Below are 6,000 nucleotides of genomic sequence, written 5' to 3' on the forward strand. Positions count from 1 at the left end.
TCTCATCAGCACTACCTCATTCTCTCAAAGTTCAGTTGCATGGAAAATTAATCTCGAGATAGCCTCTCCAGACATTTGAATAGGCCCTAAGTGTTTAGTGTAAATAAACTTGAAACTATTAGATCTACGGCCGAACAAAGTGCACGTTATTAAAAATACTTTAAAAGTATTTAAAATAGATATAAAATAATAAAATATTTTTTAAACAAGTAAACAATATATAAATTTATTTAACTTAACCTGGCCAGTCCAAAACTAAGATGAGAAAGGTTAAAGGTTAATGGCTAGTTGTAAAAGCTTGTCAAATAATGCTAAAATGGATTCAAATTTGACATGCATGCATATTAGGGCATCCCTTCCACTTCAATTTATGTTCAAGGATGAACATGGGGAAAACACGAGATCCCTTGATGGAAATTGTGAGAAAAAGAAGGAATCGCTTGAAATTACAAGAAAGATAGCCCTATATAGGAATTCTTAGTGAATGAGAATCCATAAAACTAACCTGCAATAGTTTGGATAAGGTTGTATGTTCATGATTGTGGTTATTCAATTTTAGCTATTGAGATGAGCACAAGCATGCTAAGCCTAGCTCATGCTCCGGCACATTTATTTTTCAAGCTCAAAAATTTAGCTTATTTCAGCTCATTTACTAATCAAACAAGCAAATAAGGCTCACAGAGAGCTTGTCTCTTCGATAGTATTGTTCTTGTATAGGAAAGAAAGTGGACAGAATAATATCCATCCACATCTCTATTCATACCTAAATCTATCCAGATAGAGAAACATATTTGAACATCCACCCAATATCCATATTCATCTCTATATTTGTCAAAGAAAAATGAATATAGAAATTGATAGACAACTATCTGATCCATACCCAAATATCTGATTGTGATTGTAATTCTATTTAATCTCATATAGCATTCATGAAGTTTTAAGAGATAAAGTGACCATATTAACATGTTATTAACTTAATTTACCTTCTACTTAGTGATATCTTTAATTTGGTGGTCATAAATACTAACAATCTAATTTATATCTGTACTTATAATATCTATTCCGAATATGTATTCATTTAAAACAAATATGGAAGTGAATTTTTGCATCTGATTAATATCCATATTCACATTAACATTCACCAAACAAAACCAAATACAAATATGGATATATGATATCAGATCCACATCCGATCCATTTTCAGCCCTAATCTTGCATGTCACATACACCTTACATCGAAAAATCATGTCAACTATACAAGCAGATATAGCATAATCAGAATCATGCATTAGAAATGGCACTTATCCATAAATCTGGCCACAACCAAAAATTACAACGACCAATAAAATATTTTGCACCCTCTCTTTTTTATGTATTTTAATAGCACACAGAGGTACATGCTGCAATAGTGTCCCAATAGTCTCATATTTGTAAATTGGCTTATATGCTGCATTGTCGCTTCAATATGAACCAAATTGCAAAAGCTAGGGCATGTTTGGTTGCTCATAAAGTGGACATCCAAAGTCATTTCACGTACGTAGGCAATGACGTGGCTTTTGGTTGTCTCGAAGTAGGCTAAAGTTGCTTCCCTCTCTGAGAAGAACTAGGCTCACGAATGCTGGAAGTGCCTTTGGTTGTTGGGGCACTGAAGGCACTTTGGCAAAGTGAGTTCGAGCCCAGGCAACCAAACACATACCTAAAGAAACTACGCACTGAGAGGCATAACGAATCCAAGTCCTCCAAGTCATCTAGGCGACATCCTAGGATGATTAAGGCAAATAGGGAGGACCTCCAAATACCTAGATGAGTAAGTTCTCGTTGAATTGCTTAGTCAAAGTCGAGGCCAGATTGTTTACATCGTCATGCTCGTATCAGCATGATTTTCACTCCAGAACTTGAATCCTTAATCCACATAAGATCATACACCAATATATTGGATGATGAAAGTTATATCAAGCATCCCAAGTATTTACATACAGCCATAGACAATCTAAGCCCATTAAGGCTAGCATATGCCCAACAAATATGCATGTCTCCGACCACATTATGACTACCTTCTTCAAATTTATTTCAAGTGGCAAGTGTTGCATACTTTTTAGTGTTGGCATGCAAAGGTGTATTAATTTGGAGCTATTGACTATGTGACTAGGTCACTCAGGAATCAGTAGATCAACTTATTTTGTATCACCAACTAAGGGTAGCTTAAAGGAACTAAAGCAAAGACAATAAAACCTTCCTCATTGACAAACATACATAAAAACACCTTAAGGCGCCTTCAAAGTTGTTAAAAATGGCCTAAACAAGAAATATCAAGGCCCGTATCTAGCTAACTTGGCTGAGTTAAATGCAGACTTAGAAGCCACTAATCCAGAGGACATGAAGGCACAAACAAGGCCATGTTCATCACCATAGTATCGAGTACATGGAGTAAATAATATGGTAGTAAAGTAGCATTACTAAAACATGGGATTCCCATATGAGTGAAATTTGGATTGTTGACTTATGAGCTAGCCATATATCCCCTTGTATTTACACCATAATTTTGAGGTTATTTATGTTATTAAAGTGTAAACATAATTTCAAAGCATTAGCTTGTATGATAACTCACTTGAAACTATGTGATGCATGTAAAAAGCAACCGCCCACAAATACTTCGAAATATTTGTGAACCTAGATTTTAGTATATCAGTTCACAGCTAAGTTTGTTTATCCAACATACATGTACTAGTACAAAAATACTTGGGTGAACAAATTTGAAATTGATCAACATATCTTAACATGCAAATTCCAATGTTCTAACAAATCTATCATCTTGTCAGTGCTTACTATCAATTGGCAAACTATGGATGGCATGATCATAAAATTAATTAAGTAATCCTAGCCCTCATCCAAACTCATAATATAACAAATGACATAACTGAATAAATTCCTTCACCCCAAAAAAGAAATACAATAACCCTTTTCACTTGATCAAACATATCATTATGTAATCATTATTCTCATAGCATTCTTGTCATAGGTTTGAGCCGGTCAAATGAGGGAGCTTTTCCTTTTGTTGCGTCAACATCACCATTAGATGCGACTCTAATCTAACGTGCTAATTATGTCTGTCAAGACGATTTGAGAAAAATATCTAAAAAGAAATTACACTAGGGATATGGCAAGGATTGAAATGCTTGGCAACAAAAAGATCGTGCATAAAAAAAAAAAATCTTTTCTCAAAAATGATGTTCAGCAGATGTGGAATATAGGAAGGATAAAATTTAAAAAAAAAAAGTGAAAAAAACAAGAAATTCTGTTAGATAATGTAGATTTGAAAATGGAGATGAATATGCAAGTTGAAGAGCAAAGGAGGGGTAGAGCTAAGATTACTTCAACAAAGCTGGTGAGGAAGAATGAAAGATTTCATGTGTGAGGGAGCACATGCCTAAGTTCTAAGATCCTACTTCGACAAGTTAGATACATCTAGAGGGGCTCCGTGCATACATTGAACCATTTAATTGGATTGCAGGTACAAGTGAGCCAAAAACAAAGAGTCAAATGTTAACATGACAATAACTAATGTTGGGCATCAAGAGTCAAAGAATAAAAGAGTGACAATCCACAATCACATTAACTTGACTAATCCCCCTCTCTGCCAAACCAATCCTTAAGAGTATGAAAGAAGGCAAGGTTTCGAGTTGTACTTAATTGGATGATCCAAATCTTGTGAATACATGCAAATTATTGCTTAAAACCCAACAAAAGCAACTACTTTTGTTTGCTCTGCACATTTTAGCTGAAAGTCAACTATTTCTGATAAAATGGGAAAAAAAGGTTCCTACAAAACATGTAAACCAGTCCTTACAAATCTAACATAAAAGAACATGGCCTCCAAGCTTCTGCCATAATCAGACTTCGAGCTCCATGAAATGTGTTTCCTTTGTATGTTCAATCTTGGAAAGCTAAAGTTTCAATAGCTTCAGCTTACAATATATCTGCCATATCCCAACTTTCTAAACAGTTTCACTCCAACCAAAGTACAAGGTTGCTTTGATGAATCAACAGAAGAAGCACCTAAACAATGTAAGTCATACGATTCTATACCTATAGCACTGCTGTAAACAAAATTCCCTTTTTTGTCATATCTTGAACTAGATCAAAAGTACTCCCTGTAAGACTGCATCATATATTTCACTTATTTTAAGCATCCTCGACTTTAAGAAAGCATATTTCACTTCCTTGAAAAAACAATTGAACAAACAAATCGTAACTAAAAGCTCTTTACTATAAGGGCAGTAAAATCACATGATTAATTCATGAAAAATTTAAGTTCTGATCCCAAAAAAAAAAAAAAACTTCACAACACCTTTATCCATTTAATTTCTCTTTCCACTTAACAACAAGTATCCCATGAATCTGCAATATGAATGCTTCCTCTGTTATTTTTCTATTCTTTTTCTCCCTCTCCATTTTTTTTTTTTTGTCATGTTGACCTTATACCATGTTAAACAGAATCGCACGTCTTGTGCTGCAACAAGAAAAGCCACACAGAACCGTATTTCCTCGACTTGAACACCATTCTCATTATCACAAAACATATGGAAGGAAAAAAAGTCACACCATTGACCTACAACTCTAAGCCCATCCAATAAGACATCAAAAGGCAGCAAGCAAATCAAATGACTGAAAAAACAAACCAAGTACAATCAAAAAAAAAAAAATCGAATCAAGAAAATCGATATAAAAGAACAGGGTGCTCCAAGAAACCCATAAAACAAACCCTAATACCAACCGCCAAGAACATGAAAAGGAAAACAAAGGGAGATGATGATTACTTTCGTGCCCTTAAATATGTGCACTGCATCAATATAAAACAAATATGAAATGATTTATAGAAAAGAAAAAAGAAAAAAAAAACTTAGAAGAACTGCGATTCAAAAATCCATCGCAGCAAATCCAAAGACAAGCTCCAATGTCAACACCAGAATACCACGAATACAAAATATGTTTCAAGAAAAGAAAAGGGAAAGAAAGAAACCGTAGAAGCGACAATGTGGATTATATACCCTTCCGCATGACAGACGGAACCATCTCCAGGGAAATCACTCCAGGACGAACGGAAACCACAATCCAGCCCATGTTCTCTTCCCGAAAAGGAGAGAAAGCCGCCAAGATTGAAAAAACGAACATCAGGGTTTCTTTCCACGGAAAAAAGAACGGGAGAAAACCCAATGTAGAGATTAGGGGAAGGGAACGAAGCGTCGGAGTACTCACTACTAGAAGAGCAGAGATGGACAAAGCGAGACCACGAGAGTTTGTCCACGGCTTCGATTCGATTCGAGAGGAATGACGGAGACAGAGGGTGAGAGAAAGGTGGAGGATGGGATCGTGGAGCTCAGAACCCTCGTCGCCGTTCAAGAACTCGCATAAAGAGAGAAAGAGCGGAAGAACTGCAGATGAATCGCGAGAGAAGTTGGGGGGCCCCTCCCCTTTTATAGGAGGCGATAAAGGAAGGGGCACATTGTATCTAACTTTCTTTAATATCTATTTCGGCCGATATAACGGCCTGTATCAATACCGGCATTGTTTCAAATCTCAAACGTTATCCTTCTGGGTGAATATCACGATGATATCCTATGTTTCATTGATTAAACATCTCTAAATATCCGGATGTAATCTATTTAGTATTTTATAGAAATTCAAGACCATTAACTATATAATACTCAAACTATTTTTAATATATTCTATAACATATATTTATTAATCACATAAAATATACTATAATAAATTATTAATATAATTATTAATATATTATTTATTAGTTTATTATATAAAAATATATTTATTAATCCTATAAAAATATAATTATTATTATTAGAGAATTCATGTTTACATTTATAATAATATGTTATTGTTTTAATACTAATCTTTGTTTTGATTAGAAAAATAAGGTAAATAGAACTCATATATTAAATAATTTTATAATATAAATATAAAGTGCAATAATATATTTTTATT

General features: G+C 34.3%; 1 protein-coding gene across 8 annotated transcripts in view; it reads right to left on the reverse strand.

Annotated features, from left to right (window-relative positions):
* The window catches only part of LOC103704130 (protein ANTI-SILENCING 1-like), a 34,378-nt gene extending 28,915 nt beyond the window's left edge, over positions 1-5,463 (reverse strand). For 3 of the 8 annotated variants that reach the window (XM_088703689.2, XM_039125068.3, XM_026803460.4), the window contains exons 1-2: positions 5,257-5,447; positions 5,049-5,126 (exon numbers count right to left, since the gene is read on the reverse strand). The gene's annotated coding sequence lies outside the window, so the exon portion shown is untranslated. Of the gene's footprint in view, positions 1-5,020; positions 5,142-5,256 lie in introns of those variants that run through there. The other 5 variants (XM_088703690.2, XM_088703693.2, XM_088703694.2 and 2 more) reach the window with 5 other exon arrangements.
* Positions 5,464-6,000: the final 537 nt, after the last annotated feature.

Source organism: Phoenix dactylifera, chromosome 8 (assembly GCF_051530095.1).
Source record: "Phoenix dactylifera cultivar Ajwa chromosome 8, Ajwa_hap1_PhDact_Kaust_v1.1, whole genome shotgun sequence".
Lineage (NCBI taxonomy): Eukaryota > Viridiplantae > Streptophyta > Magnoliopsida > Arecales > Arecaceae > Phoenix > Phoenix dactylifera.